At 32.9% G+C, this 20,635-nt stretch overlaps 2 protein-coding genes across 3 annotated transcripts in view; one reads left to right on the top strand and one right to left on the bottom strand.

The window, feature by feature from the left end:
• LOC120331108 (uncharacterized) overlaps positions 1-20,635 on the bottom strand; it is a 447,434-nt gene that overhangs the window by 143,521 nt on the left and 283,278 nt on the right. The window lies entirely within an intron of this gene.
• The window catches only part of LOC120336002 (general transcription factor II-I repeat domain-containing protein 2-like), a 305,240-nt gene that overhangs the window by 152,755 nt on the left and 131,850 nt on the right, over positions 1-20,635 (top strand). The window lies entirely within an intron of this gene.

Genomic DNA, 20,635 nt, shown 5'->3' with positions numbered 1-20,635 from the left:
TTTTGAGGTCAAAACTCTTTTTAAAGAATTAAGAAAACTGAAAAACTCTCTGAAAAATCATTTTATGACATGTCGGGCAATAATATTATGACATTGCACTAAGAAGGATGTATAATTTGTTCCTTCATACAACTGTTGCACAAAACATGAAAGGATTTTATTTTAGGTTTACTCAAGTCATGAGGTTTTACCTCCAATAATACAAATATTAAGATTGATATATGAATTCTATAATTTATCAATTTCATGACATGGAAACCATCGTCTGTGTGTGGCAAAGAATAATCAAAGACTTGTAGAATGTATTCGTCATAAAACTTTCTTGTCATATACCCAGCGCAGAAAGAATGTAGACTTATTCTTATATAATTTATGATTACTCCTCGACAACCATTGTTTGCACAGTAATTGAAACTCAACTGAAATACAATTTACTGTGTGAAAATTATAAACTTACATTACTGCATACCATCTAAGATGCTAAGCATAACGCGAAGATGATATACCTTTCTGTGGTGTGCTTGTAAATTTCAATACATCTAAATTTTTTGTCAGGGCACCGCCCAGCCAAGTCAATGACCAGTCAGAGTCAAACAGGATTTTGAAAACGACAGAGGTATTGCATAGATGGAGACTATGTTGACAGCAAAGACCTTCTCATTGTCTTGATATGAAAATCTTGAAATAAAACTGGGATATTATCAAGTCCCCCTGTCACAAAACTTGCTTGGGCATTCAGGCCCACTTTTTGGTCCAGTAAAAACAATGCATTTCTGTGGCCCCCTTACCATAAGTTTTATTAAAATACTCAGTTGAATAATAGAACGGACACCTACATCACAACAGAAATATAGAATTTATAGATATGATTCACAAAGTCTATTTATCATATCAAAATTTATTCATTCATAGGACTAGTGCACATGAGATGAAACTTTTATGAATATTCACCATAGACAACCTGTTTCCATCGCAATTAGAGAAACCCTGTTCTTCTTGTAGATTGTGAAAAAACTATTATATAACTATAAATATGTCTTAAATTTAATTTTCAAGCATTTCCAAATGACTTGCCTAGTAATAAAAATGTGACTGACGCAGAGTAAGCATGTAGTGATTTCATTCTAGCTGGATAAAAAAGTTGGAAGAGAAGATTTAGAAACCCGCGAAAGTCTCTGTAACGACGAAACTAAGATTTAATTTTCACCATTTAGCACTTTTATGACATGTTGAACAGCCAGTGTGATCTGCTGATATTATGCAATTTCAGGAAGGATATATAATTCGTTCTTTCATATAATTATTGCACGAAACCTAAAAATTTAAGAATTATTCAATTCATCAGTTTTAAACTCAATACTATAATAGATTTATTGAGTCTGATACATGAATTCTATATTTTATCACATTTATGACATGGAAACCATTGTCTGTGTGTGGCTGTGGAATGGAATGTCTATTTGTCACAAAACTGTCATGTCATATACCTAGTGTAGACAAGACCACTCATCAGTAGAAATGTTTGCAAAGCAATTGAAACAACTTTCGTGTATTCTGAAAATATAAACTCATATTACTTTATACCATCTAACACGCTACGCACAAAGCAAAGTTGATATATCATCCTGAGTTGTGCTTGTAAATTTCAATTCGTCTAAATTTCTAGTCAGGGCACCACCCAGCCAAGTCACAAGTAATGGCGAGTTAATGGCCAAGTCAGAGTCAAACGAGATTTTGGAAATGTTAGAGGTATTGCATAGATGGAGACTATGTTGACACCAAAAACCTGGAAGTTCATTGTCTTGATACAAAAATCTTTAAATGAACTGAAATATGATCAAGTCTCAAAAACACATGCTTGGGAAACTAGTCCACTTTTAGATTAAGTTTCCCATCATTTCGGGTCCAGTGAAAACTATGAATTTTGAAGTGATGCATGAAGTGATCTAAATCTTTGTTGTTTTTCCTGGTGGATGATTGTTATATTTAAAAACTTTTCAATGCAACTAATGTATAAAGTGCATGAAATAAATCACGAAACATCTGTTATGTATGTCAGTGGTTCTTAAACCGGGGTCCGTAATGCAGCCCCTACTTCTATCAAAGGCCTAATAAGTACCTCGCATGAATCTGTTTTGGTGCAGAAAGCATGGAATTCATATTTCATATAATTCACAATGACCCTACAAGTTTTTGCTTTACAAAACTTTTTTGCTTTACCAAACGTTAAAAACTTAATCCTTGAGAAAACTTGTCAAATTCCATTTGCTGTAATATGTCCTTTATGTATATAATATGTCCTTTCATACAACTTTTAGGGCAGGTTGTAACCTCCAATAATACTATAGTACAAATAATGTGGCTGATAATTTCTCTAATCTATCGCTTTTATGACATGCAAAACATTGTCTGTGTGTGGCAAGAAATGATCAAAAACTCGTGGAATGTATATTTGTCATAAAACTTTCATGTCATATTCCTAGATAACGTGGCATTCTATTCTTATGTAATTGATCACTCATCGGCAACAAATGTTTGCACAGCAGTTGAAACGTCTTTCTATGGATTCGTGCAGTCTGAAATACAGTTACTGCATGAAAAATATAAACTTATATTACTGCATACCACTTAACATGCTACGCATAAAGTTGATTTATCATTCTGTTATGTGCTTGTAAATTTAAATACATTTCAATTTCTTGTCAGGTCACCACCCAGCCATGTCACAAGTCAAGTCGAGACAATGCCCAGTCAGATTCAAGCAAGATTTGAAAACGACAGAGGTATTGCATAGATGGAATCTATGTTGACACCAAAGACTTGAAAGTTCATTGTCCTGGTACAAAAATTGAAATGAATCTGGGACTTTATCAAGTCTTAACAACACTGCTTAGAAACCCAGGCCCACTTTTAAGAGTTTTCCAAACTTTACACCATCTAAAGATGGATTTGTTGAATTTTCAGTTTGAACCCCCAGTTACATAATAGAACAGACACATAAATCACAACAGAAATAATTAAGTATTAACACCATTTGCTTGGGAATTCGAACCCAATTTTAGTTTTTGGTTTTCCATAGTTTTGCGTCTAGTAATAAATATGAATTTTTAGTGTTCCCCTCACTATCATAGTTCATGCTCAGTAATATATTCATATTTCATATTCAGTAATATAACAGAAAAGACACAAATCACAACAGAAATGTGAAATATACCAAACTTATACCAAAGCCTATGCATCATATAACAATTCATCCTTCGTAGGACTAGTGCACATGAGATAAACTTTAATGAATATTTACCAGTAATGTCCGAGTACCTACGGACAAAGACTGTTTGCATAGCAATCAAGGGCCCCTTTCTCCGCCTGTAGCTCACCCTACAATAGTGTAGCTTGTGAAACAACTATTATTAGTCAATCACGAAACTCTCAACATAACAATGAAAATGTTGAATTGCAACTGAAAATACTTAGTGAGCATGAATTGATCTTATTTTGCTAAATTCTCATTTTATTGACTGTTGGGTGATTGTTGTTTTTCACGAAAAGCACTTTCTCCTCCTGATGTGGGGTGCACACAGTATATAAAATCCAAAAAGATAAAATAGTGGGTATACCAACTATTGAATATGTCAGTGGTTCGTGGCCCCTGAAGAAGACCGCAGGTTTGTTTGAAGGTGGTCACAATACAAGGCCTACTTTTTAGCCTTTAGCTGGTATTTAAATAGCATAAAAGTGGTAAAAACACATACAACTTGAGTACATCTAATTGTTTTTTGGAAGGGTGAACACAAGTGCTGAAAGCCTCTCCTGTACCATATGTTCCTGTTGCTATTATGCCATTGTATTTGTATAGCCCATTTAAAGTGAAGAATTAGAGATTTCGCATGAATATGTCCTGGTGCAGAAAGCATGAAATTTATTCTTACCGATATATAATTTATAATGGCTTCACTACAGTATGAAGCTTTTTTGCTTTTCCAAAATTTAAAAACTTATGTTTCGTTCATGTGTACCCTTCATCGCGTTATCACGACGTTATTGTGTCCCCTTTCACCATGAAATGCATTATTTTCCTATCTTTTCTTATCTCGTTCTATATGTACAGTGTGTATTTCCTATATGGTGATAAAATAAAATACTGATTACTGTACTATCAGTTTGGCAATATTTATCTACAGAAATGGCTAAATAACAGAACACGAGACTTTTTTATTACAAATTTGCAATTTATCTATTTTTCCAAAAGCCAAATTTTAGCGAAGACTGAATGTTCAAATGTCAGTCTTGGGGAGGCTGCGCCACTCACTAAACCTGGTGACTTGATTCAGTCTTACATAGATGATTTATATAACAATTCATAGTAAACATTTGACTTACATATTCCTATCATCCAAAAATTAGATTTCGAACAATATGCATAATTCAATCACATTAGGTCTCTATGTAGGTAGGGATTATTCTTCTGCTGAATAAGCACAAAAAGAAAAGCAAAACCTTTGAACCTGTATTAAAGCAAGAACTTCAGGTGGAATTCACTACCGAATGAATGGTCTTGGTCGCTTCAATCCGAACTACTTCAAGCCGTACGTCGGTCTGCAATTACTAACATGCAACACTATAGTATCTTATAATAGTAGCACTTTGCACTTAACTTTGATCAGAAATAATGCTCAGTTACTTCGAAGTTAGCGAGCATTACGAATGTGAAGTTTATATAGTTTGAGTACCTCATGGCATTGCATTGCAATGTTCACGAGTAACTTGCTCAATAATCTGTACTTTACTTGCTCACAAGCAGCCTCTAGTGGTTTCTACTAACCTCACAATGAGGTCAGCTCCCTTTATTATGAAATAGAGTGTATATTTTGAAATTATCAATCAAAAATGAGGAAATTCCAAAGTTGCCATGACAACAATGTTATTATATCTATCCTCCTTAACCACAGTCCATAAATCATTGGTTGATTTTTAGGGAAAGAAAAGGGACATGACTTAGTGAAGGCATACATTCATCACACTTGAGCATACATATAACATAATTCAAACATGGATTTTGAAAAGTCGGAAATCTACTTATTCACAGTCAATATGCAGGAGGTGTTCTAAAATGGACAGTGGGAAGAGTTAATAACAATGTCATCTTATTTATAGAAGTTTAACAGATTTAATACATTTCGAAAAAAGACTTCTTATATTAAAGCATATAAAATATCAGAAACAACCAAATAGTACTACCGTACTAGACTATGTTAGAAGGAAGGTTTCATGATGTTTCATATTACTGAAATTTCATACATTAAAAATATTTGGGGAAATCCACCCCCATCCCACCTCTTTCATTTTACAAATTCAAAATTAAAAAAAAAAATCTGTTCTATTTTTCAGTTTTGTGCTCTAGTTGCTTTCATGCACCCTCTAGTGATTTCTACTAAACTAACAATGAATACAGATTGCTCTCTTATTTAAATGGTTACTATGGAATGGAATGTATGATTCGAAATTGCCAATAAGAAGAAATTTCAAATAGGTTGATTTTTTGGGAGCTAAAAAAAGACACTGTAAAGTGAATGCATATGTTTATCACAATTGATCATCGATGACTTTTGGAAATTCATTCATACTAAAAAAGTGATTCAAAATACCCACAGTGGGAAGAGTCAAAGGCACTGTCCCCTCATTCATACAAGAACATTGAAAATGAACACTTCCCGAAATAAAGCATTGCTAACTTCAATATTCCTGTTTTTTTTTTATAAATGTAATTGAATATAAAATACCAGGTCTTGGGTCGAGTCTGGGTACAATCAATTTTTCGGAACTCAAGACTATCGCACATGACAAAAGACTTTTACGAATTATTAATTTATGAGTTCTTACATCAAACGGCCTATAATACAAATATTGTGGTAAATAAATTTTTTTTTTTATAATTTATCATTTTTAAGAGATGTCACGTAAGCCATTGTCTTTGCATAGCCTTTGTGCTGCACAGAACATTTGAAGACTCATAGATGTCTGACTGTCATGTCATACAGCCAGTGAAGACAACGTTAAATTTTATGCTTATATAATTTATGAGTACGTACAGACAACGCCTGTTTGCATACCAATTAAAACCTACTTTCCGACTCTCGCAATACACTACAAATATTGTGACTACGAACTATAAATTTTATAATACATCCAACGCTTCTAAACCAAGTCAGTCATATTTTGGGGTAAATTGATTACTGAATGTTTGAATCAAATATGTAATTCCGAGCAATCAGTATGCGTTGAAATCATTAATGAAATCCAAAAATTAAAATACATTTACACTCATCATATTTTTACATATAATCCATGACCATGCTAATGTGTTGCTCATGAATGGCAAAAATATTTCATTTATCTTAGAATCATTTTCCCCTTTCAAAAAGCTTTAATTTGTCAAATTTTGTCGACTGTGCGCTACAATTCGTTTATTATCAGTGTACCAGCCAGACAAAATTGAAGCCAAAAATTGTAGTATTCCAAGAACGTCAGTATGGTGGAAATTCATTATTTTCATTATCAGCAATACATCGTACAAATCTTTGAGTATCCACTATCACTCAGTTTATAATTAGTGGTCTCATCATCTTTTTGGACCACCACTAATATCTAGTTTGAACATATACACATTCACTCTAAACTAAGCTCTGTATAAGCAAATGAAGTAATGAATCAAGAACATGGAGACGTTTATTTGAAGAATCAAGGCCAGGGCAGATCAACTATTTTTACCAAAGATCATATACAAAAACCATAAAATTACGAAAAAGATATTTTACATTGTGGCTAAATTTATTTCTGTGCCCTTAACTTTGAGGTTGATGAGTTAACAGAAAAATGACTTGTGGAATAGCGAGTAACCAAAAAACGTTCAACATTCCCAATTAATGCGTATTGTAGCTCCGTGGCAAGTAATATACATCCATACTTCTGAGCAATATCTGATGGAGTCTAGTTCAGAATTAACATGTAAATGGATCTGCTATATATTTTTTGAGTAGTTTTCATTAATTTCAGTTTTCATTGATTCCAGTAGGTTCTTGCACAGGAACAAAAAGATAGTCTTGAGTAGAAGCCTACTTGAAAGTAAATTTATAAATGATCTTCCTTATATTTTTCCATAATAGGAAGAACATGTCGATACTTCTGAGTAGCTTGTACGAGGCCTAGTTTGAAAGGAATGTACACACAAACAAACATGCTTTGGGTGAGTTACTTGTTTACAAGTTCATTCATAGCAACTGTCTGAAAGTAACATTTATTATCATCCAGTAAAATAGCAATATGACCAAGTAAGTATATGAATAATGATGAATAATAAACTACCCCTTAAAAATTCCCCTCTTAAAGGGATGGATACCACTGTATGTAAAAGGATTTGTTGTTTTGCTGAATAAGCACAAAAAGAAAAAGGCAAAACCTTTAAACTTTCATTAAAGCATGATGGCATTTCCTAATGAATACAGTAGTTGGAATACACCAAGTATGGAACACTGATATCAATCCATGTTGATGTACTGTTCATGCTTGGCCAAAGAAGATTATATCTCTCCATCACACCCAACTCTTATTATTATGCAACTTATGATAAAACATAAACGTCTGTTTGCTAAGCAATTGAGGTTTTCATATGGACTGGTTAAATTATTACTGAGGTCAATAGTTGATAAAGATATTAAAAATAAGCAGATTATTAAAGTTTGAATTACCTATCAATAGATAACACATTATAAGTATACATGTACATTAGTCAAACTAGCAAAGAAGCCTTGATGAAATAATAATGATAAAGTTAGGACTCAAATCAAAATTGGACAACAACCCTTCAGAATTATCCCTTGCTTGTAATAAAGTTCGTTACAAACAATCTATTCCCGTGCGCCTCTTAGTGGTAACCTCTAACCTCACAGTTTCAGCACCGTTTGACAGTCCTGCATATAACATACAGACCGGTAAACAAAAACCTACAGTAATTAATAATGATGTGTTTCTGCTCTTGCTTTTCTAGATATTACATTGCAATTATATCTAGATAATATAAATTATCTTATAAACCTTTCGATCTTGCTTCTCCAAAAAACAAAAAAGTTATTAACTGTACTACATGATTCATCATTAGTTAACTTCCATTTACGCTCAGTCAGTTTTTACCAAGTACATCAGGTGGAATTCACTACCACTCAAATTTTTCTTGGTCGCTCCAACACGAACTACCTCAAGCTGTGGGTCAGTCTGTAATGACTAACATGTAATGCTATAGTAACTTATAATAGTAGCACTCGGCACTTAACTTCGATCACAGATGATGCTCAATTACTTCGGAGTGAGCGAGCATTACGAATGACAAGTTGATATAGTTTGAGTTGAGTTGAGTTTGCTCTTGGCACTGCACTGTTCACGAGTAACTTTGCTAAGAAATGGGTCTACTTTTCTTTTAATCAAGAGCACATTATGCACCACCATAATTAGTTTTACACAGATGCACAAAAAGTTATAAATATAGATGGAAGTAGGGGTCAAAGTTCAGACAAACTATTTCCATTATAATATTTATATTATAAACTATGTAAATTTTAAATTTTGTCAATGAAAAAGATAAACAATTATAATGCTAGTTTTAAACAAATCTTTTGTATAAATATATTTTAGGATAAAGATTAGACATGACAGCACAGGCCAAGATGTATCAGCAATACATCGTACTTATCTTTATGTATCGATTTATCTCTCAGCTTCTAAGTGGTGGATTTATAATATTATTGGACCACTAATATCAAGTTTAAACTTGAACATCCACTCTGAACTAGTCTCTGTAAAGCATATGAAGTTTTTAATCAAGAGCATGAAGACGTTCATTTGAAGATTTTTTTATAATCTAGGGGCTGGTCAATTATTTTTACGGAATCCATATACAAAACTTTCAAAATACAAAAAATATATTTCAGTTTATTCAACTTTGAGGGTAATGAGTTAACATAGGAACAATTTGTGAAAAATTGAGTAACCAAAAAACATTCATCATCCTCAATTAATGCGCATTGTAGTTCCATGACAAGTAATATGCATCCATAATTTTGAGCAATATCTGATTGAGTCTAGTTTCAGAATTACCATGTGAATAAATCTGCTATGTATTTCTTCTGTAGTTCGTATTGTCAGTTTTCATTAATTTTAGTAGCTTTTTGCACAAAAACACAAAGATAGTCTTGGGTAGAAGTAAACAGCGCCAATACCTTCTCAGCAGATATTTAGTAATTACTTGTATTGGACGAGTTCAGAGTAAATGTATAAATGATCTTCTTGATATTTTTCCATAATAGGAAGAACATCTCGATACTTTTGAGTAGCTTGTAAAAGGCGTAGTTTAGGATGAATGTACACACAAACATACATGATTTGGGTGAGTTATTTGTTTACAACTTATACATAGAAATTGTGAGAGAGTAACATCACCATTCAGTAAAATTTATTGTCGTCCAGTAAAATAGCAATATGACCAAGTAAGTATATTGATAAATACGAGAGAATTTACATATCTATCTCGGAAAAGAAGAAAGCCTAGGACATAGCTTAATCATATGGCGAATCATGGTGTCTCGTCCGGTTACTAGTCCATGTCGGGTATGAAATTAGTTAGTCAGTTATTCGTTTTCGGATGCATGGACTTGATGAATAATAAATTACCACTCAAAAATTTATTTTTCTACTGCGAGAGGTGGATAGTGGATACCGCCATATGTAAAAGGATTTGTTGTTTTGCTGAAGCACAAAGAGAAAGGCAATCCTTCGAACCTATTAAAGCATGATGCTATTTCCTAATGGATACAGTGGTTGGAACATACCAACTATGGAACACTGATATCAATCCATGGTAATGTGTTGTTCATGCTTGGACGAAGAAGATTATATCTGTCCATCACACCCAACTTTTATTATTACGCAACTTATGATAAAACATAATTGTCTGTTTGCTAAGCACTTGAGGTTCTCATAACGACTGGTACATCTTGCTGACTAGAAAAAATTATTACTGAGGTCAATAGTTGATAAAGATATTGAAAATAAGCAGATTATTAAAGTTTGAATTACATATCAATAGCTAACACATAATAGGTAAATTATCTCTTACTTGTAATTAAGTTTTTACATGCTATCTAATTAGTGGTAACCTTACAGATTCAGCACCTTTTGCCAGTTTCGCATATAACTTACAGACTAGTATATAAAAATCTAATTATTAATATGTCTCCTCTCTTGCTTTTCCATATATGATAATGAAATGTGTTCTTATAAAGTTCTGGATCTTTTTCCCTCAAAAAAACAAAAAAGTCATTAGCTGTACTACATGATTTGGTGATCCAGAAGTAGGTGTACCAAGATGGAGGTAACTAATTTTGTTCGCCTACTTTACATCAAGTTGTGTAAAGGGGCTTAAACCTATGGGCAGGGGTATATTCACGCCTACTTTACATCAAGTTGTGTAAAGGGGCTTAAACCTATGGGCAGGGGTATATTCACTTGGCTAATACAGACAATCTCTGAACTCTTAATAGAAATGAATAAAAAAAATTAGAACAAAATTATGGCCTAACCCTTATATAGCACCCATACTACCATGATTCAACATTAGTTAACTTTCATTTACCCTAAGTCAATTTTTACCAAGACTTCAGGTGGAATTCACTACCACATAAATTTTTCTTGGTCGCATCAAGCCCGAACTACTTCGAGCCGTGCATCGGCCTGTAATCACTAACATGCAATGAGATAGTATCTTATATCAGTAACACTTGGCCTTTGACTTTAATCAGAAATGGGTCTCATTTACTGATGATTGAGCACATGTTATGCAACACCATAACTTATATAGTTTCAGTAGCATTTGGCTATTTGCCCACAACTCCAATCAGAGATGAGTATACTGTACTTTTGAGTAAGTTTGCATAATGCACATTCATAATTTTGTCTAGTTCAAGTAGTTTTTGGTATTTGAGTGTTTTATTGTAACTTTCCAAAGAGATGAGTCTTATTTAAAAGCTGTTGACAGGTACATATAACGCACAACCATGGTTCTGTATCGCTTGATTAGTGTGAGTAATCTTAATATGCATATTTGACAGCACCAGCTCAGACGTGTCACCAATACATCGTACAAATCTTTGAGTATTCACTATCACTTAGCTTATTATCAGGGGTCTTCTACTGTTATTGCCTCACTCTTAATTAATACACAAATCTATTAAATGCATAAACAACCAAAATTATCAGCAATTTTTTTTTCACATCAGCTTGTAAGGCTCTTATTTAAAGTGCTCTATATAGTCACAATCCAGGTCAGAATCGAAAAGAAAAAATTTTTGTTACCAGTCTTTTACCTCAATTACATGTTAGCTTTTGATATGTACTTCAAAAAATCACATTATTCACTTTTCAATTTCGGTTTTATGAATATGGGGGGTGGGTATGAACAAAATCGACCCTTTGTGAGAAAATTTAATATAATACAACCTAAAGAACGTTCATAATAACTTAGTCTGGTGCTATATTTTAGTGTGTTTTTTTATGTTCTAAAGATGTCTTTTTTGTATTCTATGGAGAAAATCTTGGAAAAATTTACACAAACACATGTTAAATAACTTTGCCTACCAATAAAATTCAACTTAACAAAACAAAAAAGAGATGTTTTTTATAGATTCCCCATTGAATTTCACACTACAATAGACTTGAAGGACTAAAAATATCTGAATTTTTCAGTGATTAAGGTGACGTCCAATGGGGTCGTAACCAATGACAGTATAATGAGTGGAGAATGGGTGTCTACATATCATAATATCAATGTGGAATAAAGTTGGAAATTAGGAAAAATCTTTGTTTCGATTAATTTTATTTATTTTTAGTTGAAAAATATTATTTTACCAAGAGTTTGTATTAATTTCTTCGAGATTTATTACAAAGAATACAAGAAACACGTAGGCTACAAGAAAAATCAAAAAATTAAAAAAATGGCAATAGACTGTGTCATAGCAAAGTTTTATGATATTTTACATCACAATTTTCCAGAAAAAAGATCCTGGGGATATCCCCCTCACTTATTTTTACAAATTTTACACTTGGAAATGTTCATGTTATTTTGCTTCAATTTTGGAGTTTGACCAATCAGAAGCCAAGAACAAAAATTGTGTTACAAAATGTAATTTGTGTTCTAATTACTCTCACACACCATCTAGTGGTCTCTGCTAATCTCACATCGTGGTCAGATTCTTTTCTTATTTATGACGTTACTATGAAATAGAATTTGAATAATTTGAATTATTTGTATAATTTGAAATGATAAATCAAAAATCAAGGAATTTTGAAATTGTTATGATAACAAGATTTTCTCATTCATTCTCCTCACCACATTCCATCTTTTTGCACAGTTTGATTTTTATGGATAGGAAAAAACACAGCCATGTGGAGACATAGATTTATCACACTTGATCATACATACTGCATAATTCAAAATGACTAACTAAAATCAAAAAATTGGGGCATTCTGGTAACAACATGAATTTTCAAAAAACAGGAAACCTATTCATTCACACTCAATATGAAGGGTTATTCTAAATACGCACAGTGAGAAGAGTCAAAGACACTGTCACCTCATTTGTAGAAGTTTAACGAGAATATTGAAAATACCGTAATACATTTTAAGGCAAAATTTCTTAAAATAGATCATTACTGACTTAATTATCGTTTTTCAAATTTCAAGCACCAAATCAAGCAAAGTTACCTCTCTCTCAAGTCACAAGTCAAGTCAGAGGTCTGAGCAGCGATTAAGGACCAAATGACAAACGTAAACAGATAAGAGTTAGTAAACTAAAAAGTGACCAGACCAATTAAGACTAATTTAGGGAAATAATCACAGCCATTGAAGAAAAATTAACAAATGACCAGTTAAACAAATCTAATTGAAAATGCATGTATTGTAATGTTGTTAAATATTAAAAGATATTGATCTTTATAATAATCCAGTAGAGCGCATGCTCTGCTTAAATCTTACTTGAATGTTGGTCTCTTTACTGTTGACAAGTACACATAATGCACCACCATGATTCTATATCGTTTGAATAGTGTGAGTGAATTTAACAAGAATATTTGGAAGCACCAGCTTATAAGTATCACCAATGCACCGTACAAGTCTTCGAATATACCCATTACTCAGCTTATAATTAAAGGGGTTATACTGTTGTTGCCTCTCTATTAATTAATACACAAATCTATCCACAAAATCGTGTTTTATGGGAAAATTATAATATGAAACAACCTAAAACTTTTATAGTAATACAGTTTGGTGCTATATTTTAGGGTTTTTGATATTCCAGGTATGTGTGTATTCCATGTAATAAATCTTGAAGAACTTCACACTACCAAAAGGACATGTAGGTAAAAAAAAAAAAGTTTTTTCTAGATTTCCAATCCTAGTTCACATTGATTTCACATTAAAATAGGCTAAAAGGACCAAAAAGAAATCAATTTTTTGGTGGCACAAGTGGGAATGTACAACTTGTCATAATCAAACATTGATGTTTATGTTACATTTGAAAACTGCCCTTTTTACACACTACCACGGCATAATTAGATTTTTAATGCCCCGTAACCAATGGAAGTACAATGAGTGAACAATGGGTGACTACATACAAGGAGCAAATCAAGAAATCGAAGTGGAGGGAAGTTGAAAATTTGATAGAAAATTTTTTTTTTGATTATTTCAAGCTTTCTTTGGTTGACAAATAGTTGTTTAACATGTGTTTGTATTAATTTATTGGTGATTCATTCAAGGAACACAAAATTGGAATATAAAAAACACTAAAAATAGCATCATAATATGGTATAAAAAAATTTTATGATGTTTTATATTACATCTACATGACGTTACTATTAAATAAAACACATAATGATCGATCAAAAATCAAGAAATTTCGCTGGTTGTCATGACAACAAGATTATTGAAAATTGTTATATCGATTCTTCTTAATCACATTCCATTTATTCACATAGGTTGGTTTTTAGGGGAAGGGAGAAACACAGCTCTTTTCTAGATTTCCAATCCTAGTTCACATTGATTTCACATTAAAATAGGCTAAAAGGACCAAAAAGAAATCAATTTTTTGGTGGCACAAGTGGGAATGTACAACTTGTCATAATCAAACATTGATGTTTATGTTACATTTGAAAACTGCCCTTTTTACACACTACCACGGCATAATTAGATTTTTAATGCCCCGTAACCAATGGAAGTACAATGAGTGAACAATGGGTGACTACATACAAGGAGCAAATCAAGAAATCGAAGTGGAGGGAAGTTGAAAATTTGATAGAAAATTTTTTTTTTGATTATTTCAAGCTTTCTTTGGTTGACAAATAGTTGTTTAACATGTGTTTGTATTAATTTATTGGTGATTCATTCAAGGAACACAAAATTGGAATATAAAAAACACTAAAAATAGCATCATAATATGGTATAAAAAAATTTTATGATGTTTTATATTACATCTACATGACGTTACCATTAAATAAAACACATAATGATCGATCAAAAATCAAGAAATTTCGCTGGTTGTCATGACAACAAGATTATTGAAAATTGTTATATCGATTCTTCTTAATCACATTCCATTTATTCACATAGGTTGGTTTTTAGGGGAAGGGAGAAACACAGCTACATAGACTCATTACATACAATACAAAGAACACATATGTGAAAGCCAAGAACAAAAATTGTGTTACACAAGGTAATCTGTTTTCAACTTGCTCTTATGCACCATCTAGTGGTTTCCCCCAACCTCACAATGAGGTCAGATTCCTTTCTTATCTATGCCATTACTAAGTAGTTGGAAGTTGAACGCATAATTTGGAACATTAAATCAAAAATCAAGAAATTTCAAATTTGTCATGACAACAGGATAGTTGATAATTGAGAGGACATTACAATGAGAACAATAAAAACAATACATTACAAAGCAACACTTTTTAAAATGAAGTATTGCTAGCTTCAATATTGCTGTTTTGCTCTGAAAATATAACTAAACATAAAATACCAAGTCTTGGATAAGTTCTGAGTTCAATAAATTTTTCATGATTCAAGAAACATATCAAATAAAGTCACAATTCAGGTCAGAATCAAAATGTGATCAAATTTATGTTACTGGCTTTTTACCTCGATTTCTGTTAGCTTTTGATATGTAGGCATACTTTAGAAAAGTCTCATTACTCCTTTTTAGATTTTGGTTTTATGAAAATAAGGGGAATTCAACAAAATCGGGCTTTTGTAGGAAAATATAATATAACACAGCCAAGAAAAACTTTTATATTGACTTAGTCTGGTGCTGTATTTTAGTGTGGTTTTTTATATTCTGAAGATGTATTTTTTTGCATTCTATAAAAGAAATCCTGAAGAAATTTACACAAACATATGTTAAATAACTTTTTGTGCCAACCAATAAGATTCAAAATAACAAAGCAAAAAAAAGATTTTTTCTATAGTTTTCCAATTAAACACTACAATAGGCTCAAAGGACCGAAAAGACGTGAACAGTTTTCTGGAATAGCACAAACATCAAACAAGGCTATGTTGAAAAAAAGTTTCGTGATGTTTTATATTACTAAAATTTTATATATTAAAAATTCCAAAAAAAATATGTAATTTTTCTACAGTTTTGGGGTCTGACCATTTATAAACCAAGAACAAGAATTGTGTGACACAGTGTAATCCTTGTTCTACTTTTTCTCATGCACCCCCTAATCGTGTATACTAACCTCACAATGAGGTCAGATTCCCCTCTAATTTACATTCACTAATTTACATTCATTCTCTCTACATTCTCCTTGAGAAAGGCATTGAGCAGGCAGGTGTATATAACAATTCGCCAGTGTTCATCCATACAAATAAATACACAAAAGTATTTAGATGTTCTTTAGTAAATGTGTGAATGGAAACTCAAACATCATCAGCAGCTACTTTTACAAAGTTTGTTTGAAGTGGGTGAAGACTATTTTGAGTATTTGCATGAATAGAGCGTAGTTTGAAGCGAATGTATAAATGACTCCTTCTTACCTTTGAGAGGCCACCTGGGCCAAGCCTAGTTGGAAATAATCATCATGTCTGTGAAAATCCCGATTTTTTTCAATATTGGCTCATACAGAACCTGGTTTAGAACATACACTAGTTCTTACTGAGTGTTCGAATCAAATCTGAAATGCTTTCGAGCAGCTATTGGTCCAGAGCCAAATTTAAAATTACTGAGAAAAGAAACATTTTCATACTTTTGAGCAGCATCTTGTACAGAGCGTAATTCAGAGTAAACATATAATTATTCAACCATATATTTTCCAGTAGTAGTTCACAAAGAGTGCAGAGAGAATATGTAGACACAAACCCGGATTATTAGAAGGCTTCAGTTTAGGCTTTCACTAACTGGTCCCTCAATCTATCCATCACTACAATGTTTCCCGGCCAGTCTAAAATTTGAATGATTTCGAGGAAATTTTACATTTTATTTGTATGTAGTATTAATAATAGTTTTTCACTTATTCATCAAGAGTATTATTGTATGGGAGGTATCATTGTAATGCATATATATGCATACATTATAAACCAGTTGTTCCCAACCTTTCTATCCATTATAAACCAATAAAAATGCACAACAGCAACAACAGATGAAAGTTGCACATAGAGTGAGCAAATTTTCCATTAAATTAAGATTCAATACCAAATGCTTTGTGGGGGAAGAATAGTAGGCTAAGGAAGGAATGTGTGTGTCAAAATGGTTAGATATTATTGCCTGCTAAATAATTGCTGAATCAAAACTACATTGGGAACTAGAAGTTAAAAGAATTAAACTAGTTATTCATATTATCTAAGATATTATTATGCAACAATATGCATAACTTAAATTGACAAATGACAGTAGGTCTCTATATATCGGTTGTTGTTCTGCTGAATAGGCACAAAAAGAATAAACCTTTAAAGTATGAAACCCTGATGGATTCATTAGTTGGCATGTATCAAGTATGAGACATTGATATCAATCCATTTGATGTGTTGTTCATGTTTGGCCGAAAAATATTATAGAACTAAAAGAGGCAAACTTTAATACACAATTTACGATGAAACATAAAGGTCTGTTTAACATGCAATTAAAGTGCTCATACTGATTGGTACACCAAGCTATAACAAGCCCCACAAAACAAATGTTTTATACAATACTATCTTATATGTTGTTTACCTAGTTAAGTTATAGAGATATAAAATGGAGGGCAAGTAAACACACAAATCCTTATCTCACTGACAAGAAGATTTTATTACTGAGGTCAAGATATTGAAAAAAGCAGAGTATTAAAGTTACAATTACATATCAAGAGCTAACACATTCCAAGTATTTCTATGCAATACAATTCTAGTTGATAGCAATGTATAGCTATGATTGGCTGATGGCCTTGTCCAGTAGTCTAAAGCCTGGGGTTGACCAAACAAAATAATTTCATGTATGAATATTTACCATAAATACTATCTTAATGAAAAATTAATGTATATAGGTGGAAAAATTGAAAACGAGAAACATTGGATCCTAATTTTTAAAGCTTTGGTTTGACCTGTCCTAGAATGACACTGAAGGGAACAATGCTCCACATCAAATATATGGACATGCAGACCAAAGTGAAGCAGTAGTCTACCTTACCTTAACGGTACTGGCACCATGGAAAATTTCCGAATTTTTGCGTAGCAAGGTTTTGCAGAATCAAAATGGACAGACAGTCATCACGCGATAAAAAAAAACTGTTCACGTGAATAAAAAATAAAGTGGAATTCCGGATAAAATATCAGATTTCATAGAATTCATAATGAATAAATAAAAGTAATAGCATTTTGGAGAAAAATTCCATCTTCAATCCCATAAAAAAATCCAAAGCTATTAGTCCAGTAATCAAAGAGAGAAGTGACTTTATAATAGCAATGAAATTCTGTGTCAAAGAACAGCAATTAGAACAACAACCACATTATAACAAAACGATCCATAGGTCCTCTACGACCAGTGGTTCCCAACCTTTTTACCCTGGCGGACCGGTAAAATTAAATTAAATGCACGCGCGGACCGGCAAAAATTGGAATGTCCGGAACAGAAAAAAGTACCATATATGTGCTTTATATAATGCAATATTGGGCACTCAATATGCTTTTAGACAAAAAAGGCACACTTGAAAACATTTCACACGAGGAAAAACTATCAAATATTGTGCCGACCAAAAATTGAAATAGGTGAAACATAAAATAATACGATATATTTGCGTAATGAAATGCAGTGTTGGGCACCCATTATGCGTAAGAAAGGCATACATAAAATATCTCACATAAAAAAACATGTACATGTCAAATCATGTAAAAACACAATTAACTCTACTGAGAATTTTGCTGTTGTTTCGTTTTCAATATAGGATTGAAATAGAGGCCTCAAAGAAGTTTCTGCAACACGCGGCTGTGCACGGCACCGTCGAACCCCCCCCCCCCCCCCCCCTTCGAATTTTCCGAAAAGTGAAAAAGTTGCCGATAACACGTGCAATTGCCTTCTGCTAAAATCGCCGTTCGTTTTCATCAACGCGGCATGTTATTTATGCCGTGAACGCCCTTTACATTGGTGTTTATTTTCTTTAAATCACAAATTTGTGCCGCGGGAACAATGATAATTATTTTTATTTTTGTACCCGCACGGAAATGTGAAAACTGAAAAAGCGTGCAATTGCCTTCTGCTAAAATCGCCCATGTTTTCATCAGCGTGTTATTTAGGCTGTAAACGCCCTTACGTCGGTTTTTTATACTTTCTAAATCATGAATTTGTGCCACGATAAACATGATAATTATTTTATTTTTGTACTTTTCACGGAATTGTGAATTCGTGAGTTATTATACGTTCATCGGTGGCGAGGTTCTAAAGACGAAAGAAGGAGTAAAACCGCGATCTAAATTTGATTGAAAAGCGGCATAATAAAATACTGAAAATAAAACCGTAAACAATATAAGTTTTGTTGAGTCCCGCGACAGTCAAAAAACGCTTTTCTAGTCGCAAAATCGCAAAATTTCGTGTGCCTATGGCGCACATTATGTTTGGTCGCCGTTTAGGAACATACCGTCACTAAAATCGAAACACGGTTATTTGTGGGTGGGATTTGCCTTTTATCCATTACTTTAAAATTGTCGTAGAAAATTTTCGTGTTATCATTAAACAAGGTTGAAAACGCGATTTTTTCCCGGTTTGTGATGATATATAAGATAATTAATCCGAAGTATATCCATCAATTTTTATTGTACTGAAAAAATATTACTCCATGAGAATTTACAGCAGATTTACGGATTTTTCAGGAGGTTTTATCTTTAAAAATAATCGGAGTGTCAGCATTGCGATTGAACGGAGTCAATGTTACAAGCACATCTCAAATTTGTCGAATTTGCAAAATAGAAAAAATACGGATCAAAACAATATATGATAGGCGACGGGCAGTTACCACAATTTTTTATTTTTATGTCGTCAAATGGCCGAGGTATTTTAAAATTGTGAATTGTAAAAAATTGTTTTGTTTTGTCGACGTAAACGCTGGTTAAATTGAAGACAATTAAATTAATAAAGCAAGACATTTTAAATATGCCCTTATCGGTCACGAATTGATTACTTTGCACAACAGAAAAATCATTTTTCGTTGTAAACGTCGGCTCTTTTAACAAGTGGCGTAATCGCGGCGATGAATATGTATTTTTGATTTAACGATATACTTCATATGCATTTTCATTGTACGAAATAAAATTGTATTTTTCGGGATTTTATATCAGTTATTGAGATTTTTCTAACGGCGATAACAGTTGGCAAGATTCCAATTATACGTATTAAAATTAAATACCTACACCGTTTATCACATATTTTTATGTCCACCGATCGCCGTGGCATTTCAGAGAACTAATGTTTTAATTTTGACGTAAGAAGAAGCAACCGCGAGTTACGTTGGACACAATTAAACTAATATATAAAGACATTTTAGAATTTTGTAGTTGTCAGAGATTGAATATTTCACGCGACAAGAATAATTATTATACGCTGAAAAGACGTCCCTTTAACGAGCGCGTAATGCGAAGACTGTTACAGACCGCAATGGGAATTTATGATTATGAACCCCCCCCCCCCCCCCCTTTTGAAAATCCTGGCTGCGCGCCCGCATATGCTCATTGGTATTCGTTATCAAGAGATATCCAAAATTGTGAAAGTGATTCATTTGTAAATCTGGACTGTAAAGTGGAATCCCAATTTTAATCAAGCTTTATCTTTTTCATCGGGTTTAGAATATTAATCCCTCTACAGTTGACCGACGCCTTAAAACGAAATGAATTTACATTACAATGACAAAGTCGTCGGTAACTTGGCACCAGGCTCAATCCGACTGTGTTTGCTCAAAATACCGGGAAAGATCTCAGCGGCCCATGCTTTTTTGCGCATCTCGCAAGGTCGCAACAAGTTCATATCTTACTGGGATAATATACTGTTCTTTCCTGTTTTCTGGTTCAAACAAAGAAATA

This window comes from Styela clava, chromosome 9 (genome assembly GCF_964204865.1).
Source record: "Styela clava chromosome 9, kaStyClav1.hap1.2, whole genome shotgun sequence".
NCBI classification, from domain to species: Eukaryota; Metazoa; Chordata; class Ascidiacea; order Stolidobranchia; family Styelidae; genus Styela; species Styela clava.
This window is presented reverse-complemented; position numbering and strand designations above follow the sequence as displayed.